The following is a 12,682-nucleotide window of genomic DNA, read 5'->3' on the forward strand; positions in this document are numbered from 1 at the left end:
AAATTACGGTTTCTGTTAATATATCAACTATGATATTTTGATTTTTAAATAGATTCTAATAATATTTATTGTTCATTTAATAGTGTTTATAACATATTTAACTAAAGAAAAAATAGATTTAATTCAAACATGTAGTGTTTAAAACCCAAGTCAAGGTACACTTGAATAATTTAATAAGAATACATGAAATTTTGAAGAATGAACTTATAATGTTAAATGTATTTTTGAACTTAAAAAATGTTTTAAGTTGGTTTCGACTAAAATAACAAATAGATAACTTTGAAGTTAAATGATGTACAAAATATTTTATTAAAATCCCAAGTAACTGAAAATATTAGTCTCTAATGAATGTTAATTCTTAAATTTGTGATTTCCATTTTATATTTTGCATAAACCATGTGTTATTATTTTATTTTATATTTCGTATAACATGTATTTATTTTATATTATGATGCGTCTTATACATAAGTATCTTAATATTATTTTTCAATATATATATATATATATATATATATATATATATATATATATATATATATATATATATTAATGGAAAATAATGATATTAACTAAGAAATATAGGAAATACGTGAAAATCTATAATTTCTTTAACATGTTAGTAATTAATAGAAATTAATAGTCATACGGGACAATTACAACAGAATCCCACGAGAGGATTCTGTTCGCCAGTCTCCTAACGAGAACTAATCGCCAAAAATAAAAATATTCTTAAATTTTTTTTTATCGGTTTTGATGGTTTAATTTTTTTTACCTAGCCAATAAAATGATATACGTTAAGAATGTTTTGACCATAGTGCATTTATACAACCCAATTGGCTTTATGTTACCTTGTTAAATAGTATTTAATATATTTGGAACATTAACACCTAGCTTTAATGAGACTGGAATGTCTAACTTGTCTAAGCAGTTACATGTAGCCTACAACCATTCCCAAAATGCATACCGATTTGTTCCCCATTATAAATAGTGTTATCTCTATCAAATTTAAACCACTCCTGAAATTTATCAACAAGGCTATCTAAAAACAACTAACCAAGAGGAAAACATTGTTACTACTTATGTTCTCCACAATCTCCCTTTCAATGGGCCAACCATCTCCAACTCAAGTTCGAGACCTTGATGGGAAGTTGGTGCGTTCTGGTACAAAGTACTACATCTTGCCTGTAATCCGAGGAATGGGTGGCGGTGTTACACTTGCCTCCACGAGAAATGAGTCATGCCCACTTGACGTTGTTCACGCTAATCAAGAAGTAGATAATGGCATGCCACTGACATTTACACCGGTAAACCCTAAGAAAGGTGTCATTCGGGAATCAACAGATCTAAACATTACGTTCTTGGGTGCATTGACCTGCATTCAGTCGAATGTTTGGATGCTCGTGGAGTACGATGGACATCTTATCACAACTAGTCATGGAGTAGCAGGAAGCCCTAGTCAGGAAACCATCAATAACTGTTTTAAGATTGAAAAGTATGAGGATGGATACAAGCTTGTGTTCTGCCCGAAAGTATGTGAACTTTGCAGGCCTATTTGTCAAAATGTTGGTGTTGTGATTGCTAAAAATGGAAGTAGACATCTGGCTATTAATGAAGTGCCTTTTAAGATTATCTTTAAGAAGGCATAATTATTTTATATCTTTGTTTTATTTATTTTTATTTTCGCAAGAAACAGTTTTATTTTAATATACATGTATTTTAATTATAAATAAATGACCATGGGCCATTATATCAAATAAAGATTTAATTGACATTTAATTACAGTGAACTGAATACATGGTCTAATTGGATAACAAAAAGGTGCACATTATGTCCAATTTTTTTTTTCGACGCCCAACTTTTTCCAAAATATATAATTTCTTTTTGTGTAATTTAGGTTCCTAAAAAGTTTAACAAAAATTTAACAGACCCGAACATATGATTTTCCCTTCTTGTTTTATTTTCATTTCACTTAATATTTCAGCAACTAAAAGAAAATAACATCCCATCCCTTTCCTCCATCTCTTTATCTCTGTAAACGCCACCACCTCCTTATCTATTTTTGATTTTCATCAAAATATTTTGACATTCAAACAATGTTGGTGTCATTTCTAATTGACCTTTAAAGGTCTCCTCTAATATTAATTTGAAAAGTGTAATGATTTAGGAGTACTCTAATATTAATTTTAAAAGTGTAATGATTTTGGAGTGTAACAAACTTTGGTGTATGCCAATATTTATGTAATCACGTTAGGAAATATTAATTTAAAACTACGATTTTTATATTGCAAATTACGGTTTCTATTAATATATCAACTATGATATTCTGATTGTTAAATAGATTCTCTTAATATTTATTGTTAATTTAATAATGTTTATAACATATTTAACTAAAGAAAAAATAGAATTAATTCAAACATGTAGTGGTTAAAACCCAAGTCAAGGTACAGTTGAATAATTTAAAAAGAAAACATGAAATTTTGAAGAATGAACTTATAATGTTAGATGTATTTTTCAACTTAAAAAATGTTTTAAGTTGGTTTTGACTAAAATAACAAATAGATAACTTTGAAGTTAATTGATGTACAAAATATTTTATTCAAATCCTAAGTAATTGAAAATATTAGTCTCTAATGAATGTTAATTCTTAAATTTGTGATTTCCATTTTATATTTGGCATAAACCATGTGTTATTATTTTATTTTATATTCGGTATAACATGTATTTATTATATATATATATATATATATATATATATATATATATATATATATATATATATGAAACCTTAATGGAAAATAATGATATTAACTAAGAAATAAAGGAAATTCGTGAAAATCTATAAGTTCCTTAACATTTTAGTAATTAATAGAAATTAATAGTCATACGGGACAATTACCACAGAATCCGACGAGAGGATTCCATCTGCGAGGTTCTTGCTTTAATCCATAAATGGATTTCTCAAGCTTACACACTCTATTAGGGTACTTGTTGCTGACAAAACCTTCTGGCTGACTCATGTAAACATATTCAGTCAACTTTCCATTAAGGAAAGCGATTTTGACATCCATTTGTCAAATTTCATAGTCATGAAATTCAGCTATGACTAACATAACCCTAATAGACTTAATCTTGGCTACTGGAGAAAAGGTCTCATCATAATCCACTCCAGGAATTTGAGAGAAACCCTTTGCAACCAGTCGAGCCTTATAAGTGTGTACATTACCATCCATGTCGGTCTTCTTCTTGAAGATCCATTTGCACCCTACAGTCTTATGACCCGGTACATTCTCAACCAAGTCCTAAACTTGATTTTCATACATGGATTGTATCTCTCTATCCATAGCCTCTTTCCATTTAGCAGACTCGGGGCCTGCCATGGCTTCCGCATAGCTGTTAGGTTCATCCAGACCTACTAGTGTCTCATCACTAATAAGTGTCTCACCTTCCGCAGTAATATGGAAACCATAGTAATGCTCGGGTGTATTCCTAATTCTCGTGGAACGCCTCAGAGGTACAGATTCGTCAATTGGCACATTTGGAGTTTCCTCCTCAAGTTGAGGGCTAGGGTTTGAAGTTCCTTCACTGCTTGACTCTTGAAGTTCTTCAAGGTCAATTTTCCTCCCACTGTCTCCTTGGCTTATAAATTTTCTCTCTCAAAAAACTCCTCTTCTTGCTACAAAGACCACATTATCACTAGGTCTGTAGAAGAGGTAACCAAAGGATCTTTGTGGGTACCGATGAAAATACACCTCTCGCTTTGGAGTTCTAGCTTATCATGAGACTCGCGCCTCACAAAAGCCTCGCAACCCCAAATATTGATGTGGTCTAGTTTAGGAACTTTACCAGTCCACATCTCGTGAGGAGTTTTGGCAACTTTCTTTGTAGGGACTAGATTAAGAATATGGGAGGCAGTCTCTAAGGCATACCCCCAAAATAAGATTGGTAGCGAAGCTCGACTCATCATGGAACGAACCATATCCAACAAGGTTCGATTACACCTCTCAGCCACACCATTCAACTGTGGTGTCTTGGGAGGTGTCAATTGTGAGACAATCCCACATTCCCTAAGATAGTCGAGGAACTCTGAACTAAGATACTCACCACCTCGATCGGATCGAAGCATCTTAATGTTCCTGCCCAATTGATTCTCGACTTCCTGTTTAAATTCCTTAAACCTTTTGAAAGTCTCTGACTTATGCTTCATTAAGTAGACATATCCATATCTATTATAATCATCAGTAAAAGTAAAATAATAACGATTAACATCCCTTGTGGCATGTTTGAATGGTCCACACACATCCGTGTGTACAAGGTCCAACAAACCTTCACCCCTCTCACAAGAACCTGTGAAGGGTGACTTTGTCATTTTTCCAAGTAAGCATGATTCAAAACTATCATCATACTTTAGGTCAAATGACTCCAGGAATCCATCCTTTTGGAGTTGGCCTATGCGTTTCTTGCTTATATGTCCAAGATGACAATGCCCTAGTGATGCTTTATCCAAGTTATTATTATTAGGAGAATCAATACACAAAACATTATTTCCAAAGTTAGAATTGGGTGAGCTATTAGAAATGATAATGTAAATACCTGCATGGTTGGGTTTAACTTTCCCATCCTTCACATCTTGCTGGTACTTTGGGCAGTTCCGCTTCCAATGTCCCTTTTCATGGCAATAGAAGCATTCAGCCTCTTTTGGGTCAGAAGAAGGAGTGATGAAACCTTTCTTGGTTCCACTTGAAGAAGAGCCATCAAGGGTCCTAACCTTGGTACCCTTCGAAGAGGTCTTTCTCTTCTCCCCTCATCCTTTCTCGATTGCGAAGACAGGGGCGGTGTTGGTAAGAGTAAGAGTAACAATCGCCTTACCCTTAAGACCACTTTCTGCGGTCTTTAAGAGTCCTTGAAGTTTTTTGAGTGTGACCTCTTCCTTGTTCATGTGGTATGTCATGCGGAATTGATCATAACATGAAGGTAAGGAGTGCAAAATAATATCTATTGCTCCTCGGGGAAGTTCACATTGAGCTTTAGCAAGCGGTCCACAAATCTTTGCATTTTCTGCATGTGGCCCGTGATGGGTTCTCCATCCTTCATTCGGGTTGTTATCATGGAGGAGATGATTTCATACCTCTCTTGTCGTGTACTTTGATGGTATCTTTCCATCAAATCTTGGTTCATTTCAAAAGGGTAGTAGTCCTCGTAGGACTTTTGGAGATCGGCTGTCATAGTGGCCATCATGATGCGTGCCACCTTGGTGGCATCCCTTTCATGTGCCCTAAATTCAGCGATCTCTTGAGGAGTAGCAACTATCTCATCAATCTCCTTAAGATCCTTATCAAGGACATATTCTTTGTTCTCGTAGCGGGTAATCATTCGGATGTTTCTGATCCATTCATTAAAGTTGGATCCATCAAAAGTGACTTTCCCACACAAGTTCATAAGAGAAAAGGAGCCATTAGGATTAGAGTCAGAAGTAGCAGTGTTTGCAAACATCTGAGAAGAAGAAAAGTTTAGTTTAGAAATAGGAATAGTCCTTAATAAAACACCCAAATGTAGTATTAAGGCTAGGACCCAATCACAATATATTATACTTAGAAGAGGTATGCCGCAATCTAAGTAATAACATATTTGAAAGGTAGGTGAATGACGATTCACCAATTTCCACCAAAGTCGAAATATTAAAATATTTAATTTGGTTCTTAGAAACTCCTAGATTCTTTTGAGATTCAATGAACTTTTCAAAGGCATGTTTCAATCTCGAGTGTGCCCTCCAAGTTTTGTGTCTGGGATGCTGAGGATCACAAAACGAGGTGTGAAGTGACCATGCAAATTACTTGGTACCCTTAATAAATTACCCCTTAATCGATGTGGCGGTTAACCACACACGCTCCATCGATACTATGATAAATATTAAGTCACCCTTTACCTACCTTGTTAAGTCCAAGTTAGTGTGCCGGTTAACCACACACGCTCCACTAACGACTTAGACAAAGTGTAAAGTGTAATTTCATGGATTAGCACCTTATTCACATTTTCCCTAAAGTAACTAAGATTGGGAATTTAATAAAACATTTAGTTACTTTATAATATTCATCATAATTTTAATGAGAATTTATAAGTCCTTGTCTTACCCGTTCGGCTAACGACCCTCCACTAGTCAAGAAAGCGGTGGGTGAGAGTGGACACCCATTAAGTTGCCATTTTATAGGCAACAACATTATACCCACCTTATAGACCGGCTTCGTGAATGAGACGTACTAGCGGTAAGACGAATTTGATCTTATACATATATATATATATATATATATATATATTATTAACTTATAATATTATAAGTACAAGCGTTGAATTTTAACTTTTAAAATTCTAAGGGTTGGAACTAAAGTTTTAATCAAGACTTTACTTGTTCCAAAACTTGAGGGCAAGTTTTGTAAACTTTCAAAACTTTTCATTTCTTGTAAGTTATGAGTTTATTAGGGTATTAAAAATGAAGAGTCTTCATTTTTCTAACCCATGTGTTCTTTTAATGGTATTAAAGCAAAGTGACTTTTGGTTTTCCATAACTTGATGACAAGTTATGGACTCCTTTAAAACACATAAAGATCATGAATTAATCTACCACATAGGTCACAAATATTTCCTATGATCATCTAAACATCATAAGATCAAGAACATGAATATGAACACTTTCATGAATCAAAAAAATTACACTTAAAAACTTGTAATTTTGATAACTTGTTGTTGTAAACGGATTAACATGGACATTACACCAACTAAAACAAGTTTTAAACCACCAAAACAGTTTAGGGTAATATTCCCAGTCCATTTCCAGCAACAAGAACCAAAATTCTGAAAACTGCAGCCTCTACTCGTCGAGTGCATGAACTGACTCGACGAGTAGCTTGCATTTGGTCATGGACTCATCGAGTCCCCTCATGGACTCGGCGAGTTCATACGAGTAGAAAGCAGAAAACTCGATTTTTCAAGCAGTTTGCACAAAAATCAAACAAGCAAGCCTAGGCTCTGATACCATTGTTGGGTTTTGAGCATTCTAAGACTTCCTAAGTGTACATACAACCCTAATAACCTTGGATCTATGTTTGTCTAATTATCATGCAAAGTTGATTTCCAGGGCTATGATCCTATCTAGCATACATGGGGAACAATTCTAAAATAAATAATAGCTAGAATTACATACCTTCTTGTTGAAAGTGTTCCTTGAAACCTTGTGAGCCTAGCACCTCAAGTGTGATGCCTCAAATGCTTCACACAACACCAAATGCAAAGTATAAACTTGAGAGAATACTCTAACACACTCAAAATCGGCCAAGCCCTTTTGTTTCTCTTGTGTAGCACTAGTGTAACCGATTTTGGGGAGAGACATGGTCCTTATATAGTGTGTTGCATTAGGTAAAACTCTAATGTAACATGACTCTTCATTTCTCAATCAATGGGTTAACTCCATGGAACATCCATGGAGCATCCTATGGGTGGAACCCAACTTGATAATCCATGGAGCCTTTTAGCCCACTATATAAGATATGGAAGATTCATATAATCTACCCATATATTTAATTATTTATTCCTTTGATCACTTAATTAATTCTAAATTAATTCTTGATCAAACTAATTAAATAATATTATTAATATATTAGAAATTATAATATATTAATAAACCACATGTGTTATTTCTCTCATTTAGTTTATCCAATTGCATGGTGCCATGTAACCCAAATGGACCATGCCGAGTCGGGTCAACTATTTACCAGAAATAGTTATGGACATAGACACCTTATCCAACAGTGGAGTGGGAGCCGGTCGGGGCTTCTAGTACAGGGAATTCGTTAACACGAAGCCCCTTACTTTTGATGGGACCCAGGACTGCATCAAGGCTATGTGGTGGGTCTCCGATGTGGAAGGATGTTTCTTTACATGTTCATGTCCTTCTGACCAGAAGGTTAGATGTGCCCTGAACCTGCTCAGGCTCGGGGCCAAGAACTGGTGGAGGCTGACAATAGGGTCGTATTTTGATGAGCAGAGAGCTGCTGTTACTTGGGAGCAGTTCCAGGATATGTTCTGCACCCGATACATTCTAAGGGTTGAGCGGGAACGATTGGCTTAAGAGTTTTTGAGTCTGAGACAGGATGGGCGGGGGGGGGGGGGGGGGTCGGTGACTGAGATCACCCGTATGTTCACTTAGAGGGTGATGTTTTGCTGAGAGTTTTCTTCCAAGCAGGCTCAGATGACCCATATCTAAGCATGCTCAAGACCGATATCTGACAGTTTGTGTCTACCCAATGATGTGATACTCTTCTGGAGTTACAAGAGGCCACGATACGATGTGAGTTGGAGATCGAGCTGCAGTTGAGGGAGTAGCGGCAGGCCCCAGCTCAGTCGCAGCCGGCACCGAAGCGGCCTAACACCGCCGATACCAGGATTGGGGGACAACCAGGCTGCACTTGTGGAAACTGCGAAAAGGCTCATTCAGGGATGTGCCGATCAGGGTGTGGGTGCCATCGGTGTAGCAAGTAGGTCCATTTGGCTAGGGATTGTAGACAGTAGACTCCAACTTCTCGAGTCAGAATTAGTTATCACTATGACCAGGTGGTCCATATGAAGGCCCAATGTCCTCTTCTAGCTACCAAGTCGGTGCCGGCTCTAGCGCCAGCTACTCTGAGGATTACATATGGAAGACCAACTAAGGCAGAGCCTCCGATGGGTCATGGTCGTGCCTTCCAGCTTACGACTGAGGAGGCCAGGGCAACACCAGAGTTGCTGGTACATTTCTCTCCCTTATCTCATTTATTATGTATGTGTTATGCTTATCTGTTGTACATGTGTTTAGGTACGTTTTTAGTAAACTCATTGCTCGCTTTGGTTCTATTTGACTTGGAGGAAACTCGGTCCTTCATATCTCAGGCTTTTAGTAGGGAGTTAAGTGCGTTAGTGGGCGAGCTAGAGTGTCCATTGCGAGTCTCTATCAAGGGTGCGAGTTGGATATCTTCATAGTGTCCTTTCCGATAGATTTGATACCGATTCCCATGTGGGAGGTGTGCGTAATCGTAGGAATTTATTGGCTTAGCTAGTTTGGTGCCATGATAGATTGTGAGGGTCAGCGAGTTGTAGTTCGAACTCCAAGTGGGGGAGAACTGATCGTTTATGGTGAGTTCACCAGGTTGGGATCAGGGTTTTGTTCAGCTTCCAGGGCTCGCCAGTACATTCAGCACGGGTGTGCGAGTTACCTAGCGTACATGGTAGATACGCGGGTCAGGAAATAGGTTTCAGTTCAGAGGTTTCGGTAGTCAGAGAGTTTATTGATGTGTTTCCGGTGGAGTTACTCAGAGTGCATCTGGAGAGGCAAGTCGAGTTCAGGATCGACCTAGTGCCAGGTGCGGCCCCTATCGCCAAGGCGTCGTACCGGTTGGCACCACCAGAGATGCATGAGTTGTCATCAGAACATCAGGAGCTACTGGAAAGGCAGTTTATTCGACCTAGCCATTCCCCATGGGGAGCACCAATCCTCTTTGTCAGGAAGAAGGACGGATCGCACCGGATGTGCTTTGATTAAAGGGAGATGAACAAGTTGACAGTGAAGAACCATTATCCTCTCCCGAGAATAGATGAACCCTTTGATCAGTTGTAGGGGGGCATCAGGGTTCTCCAAGATAGATTTGAGGTCGGGATGTCACCAGGTCTGGGTCAGAGAGGAGGACGTAAAGAAGACCACATTTTAGATTCGTAATGTGTAACATCCTAAAATTCAGGTATATTCCTTTGGTCCTTTTCTATCCCCAAGTTGTCAAAATTAGTCCTTAACACAAAAGTGTGGCTTTTAAGTACACTGGGTATAAGGGAGAGTACACTGCACCTACTCGTGAGCGTGTTCTTGACACAGAATCTATCCAGTATGTTGGGCATACCATAGTGTACGTTGGGCGTACTAGGTCCAGATGGAAACCCTAATTGTAGGGGCGAGCCCTATATGAGAAACGTTTTGGCCTCACTTTTAGCCACCATTTCCTGAGAGCAAATCCCTAAGTGTGCCAAACCCTCGTTCTAGACCTTTTGTGTGTGTGTGTGTCTGTGTGTTTGAGCTTGATAGTGCTCTTGTGTGCCTTTGAAGAGAAGGTCTCATTGAAGAAGCTATAGTTGGTGTGCAAGCCTTGGATCTAAGCTTTTCAGAGGTTGGAGCATCAGTTGGAGGTACAAAGTGATGGGTTTTGAGCATTCTAACATTCCTAAGTGTACATGCAACCCTAATAACCTTGGATCTATGTTTGTCTAATTGTCATGCAAAGTTGAATTCCAAGGTTATATTCCTATCTAGCATACATGGGGAACAATTTTAATATAAAGTATAGATAGAATAACTTACCTTGTTGTTGTTTGTGTTCCTTGAAACCTTGTGAGCCTAGCACCCCAAGTGTGATGCCTTAAATGCTTCACACAACACCAAATGCTCTTGGAAGAACTTATGAGAGTATACACACTTCTTCAAAATTGGCCAAGCCCTCTTATTTCTTAGTGTAGCTGATTTTGGGTGGAGAACATGTTACTTATATAGTGTTGACACATCTAGGGTTAAACCCTAATGTGTCATGACTCTTCATTTCCATGACCCATGGGTTTGTAACTCCCATGGAGCATCCATGGAGCATCCTATGGGTGGAACCCAACTTGATAGTCCATGGAGCCTTTTAGCCCACTATACAAGATATGGATGATTTACATAATCAACCCATATATTTAATTAGTTATCTTTTGATCACTTAATTAATTCTTAATTAATTCTTGATCAAACTAATCAAATAATATTATTAATATATTAGAACTTATAATATATTAATAATCTCCAAATGTTATTTCTCTCATTTAGTCTATCCAATTGCATGGTGCCATGCAACCCAAATGGACCATGCCGGGTCGGGTCAAGTACATACCAGAAATAGTTATGGACTTAGACACCTTATCCAACAGTCTCCCACTTGGATAAGTCTAATAACTATTACTGCAAGTATGACTTCAGGAACTGATCGGCAATCGTAGCTCTTTACAAGGTTTCTCGAAACTGAGAAGATGATGGTACGCCATTTAAGATAAGTGATCATATAATCCTCTGTTCTAGATATCAGTCGGACAAATACATGGAACAATGTCTTACTTATTGTCCAACAGTTTGTTTCCCGATTTTCGATTTGTTTGACAAAGAACTTCATTGAACACATCAATTTAGTTCTGACCAGGCCCGGTACATAGGTCAAAACAAAATCATCGAGGGGCCAGATATCAGCTTCTAATCCAAGAAGGAACAGATAAACTTCTACTCATATGTTTGTTCTACTACTCATTGAATTACACATAAGAGCGCGATTTTATAACATCGAGTTACCAATGCGTTTTTCGTACAATCAATGCATAACCAACTTGTAAGTAACAAATCATATCTCTAGTTTTAAAGATTTATATGATATTACCGTCTCACGATCACTCGAGATAGAATTCCATGAAGTGATTCAAGTGAGCGTGGGTTGAGTCCAATGCTCAGAACTTATGAACACTCATGATTGTTGTAGCCTTGTCTCAGACCTCTACAACCAAACATGACAGTCTTGATTCATACCTACTTCCGACATATGACCGACTGTGGAGGTTTGAATAATATGTTATACCAAACAAAATTATTCTGGAAGTCAAAACATGCAAAAGAAATATAGTAAACGATCGACAAGAGATAGCAACACTTTACTCATAAATAAAACACTTTTATTCATCATCAAATGTCAATTACACTTTACAAATTTCGAGATTATCTAACTACTAAATCTAATATCATCCTTCAGCCCTATGCTCCGAGCATGCTGGAGATGCTTAATCCGAGTCAGTCCCTTCGTGAGGGGATGTGCCGGATTCTCATCTGATGATACCCTCTTTGCCACGAGGAGTCCTTCTTCGATCCGATGTCTGATGAAATGGTATTTTCTGTCGATGTGTCTGGATCTCCCGTGATCCCTTGGTTCCTTGGCTAAGGCAACAACACTTTCACTATCACAGAAAATTTCCATTGGCTCTTTAATAGCTGGTACAACTCCAAGGTCTCCAATGAAGTTCCTCAGCCATAACGCCTCCTTTGCCGCTTCGCTAGCTGCAATATACTCTGATTCACAAGTAGAATCTGCCACTGTCTCTTGCTTGGAACTCTTCCAAGAAATTGCTCCTCCATTTAGGGTAAAGACCCAGCCCGACTGAGAGCGGAAATTATCCCTATCAGTTTGGAAGCTAGCATCACTATACCCTACAACTCTCAAGTCATCACTCCCACCGAGGGTAAGGACCCAGTCCTTAGTCCATCGTAGGTACTTGAGAATATTCTTTACCACAGTCCAGTGTGCCTTGCCAGGGTTCCCCTGAAACCTGCTAACCATGCTCAAGGCAAAAGCTACATCAGGTCGAGTACACGTCATAGCATACATGATCGATCCTACAGCCGAAGCATAAGGTACTCGACTCATTTCTGCTATCTCAGCCTCAGTGCTAGGGCTTTGTGTCTTACTCAGCTTGGCGCTACTTTGGATGGGTAACTCTCCTTTCTTGGAGTCTTGCATTCTGAATCTCTTCAGAACCTTCTCCAAGTAGGTACTTTGACTATGTCCAATTAGTCTTTTACTCCGATCTCTCAAGATCCTTA

At 38.0% G+C, this 12,682-nt stretch overlaps 1 pseudogene; it reads left to right on the forward strand.

Moving 5' to 3' along the window:
• Nucleotides 1–784: 784 nt before the first annotated feature.
• LOC145007215 (miraculin pseudogene) lies at nt 785–1,646 on the forward strand (annotated as a pseudogene).
• Nucleotides 1,647–12,682: the final 11,036 nt, after the last annotated feature.

This window comes from Lactuca saligna, chromosome 7 (genome assembly GCF_052625555.1).
Source record: "Lactuca saligna cultivar CGN05327 chromosome 7, ASM5262555v1, whole genome shotgun sequence".
In the NCBI taxonomy this organism is placed as follows: domain Eukaryota; kingdom Viridiplantae; phylum Streptophyta; class Magnoliopsida; order Asterales; family Asteraceae; genus Lactuca; species Lactuca saligna.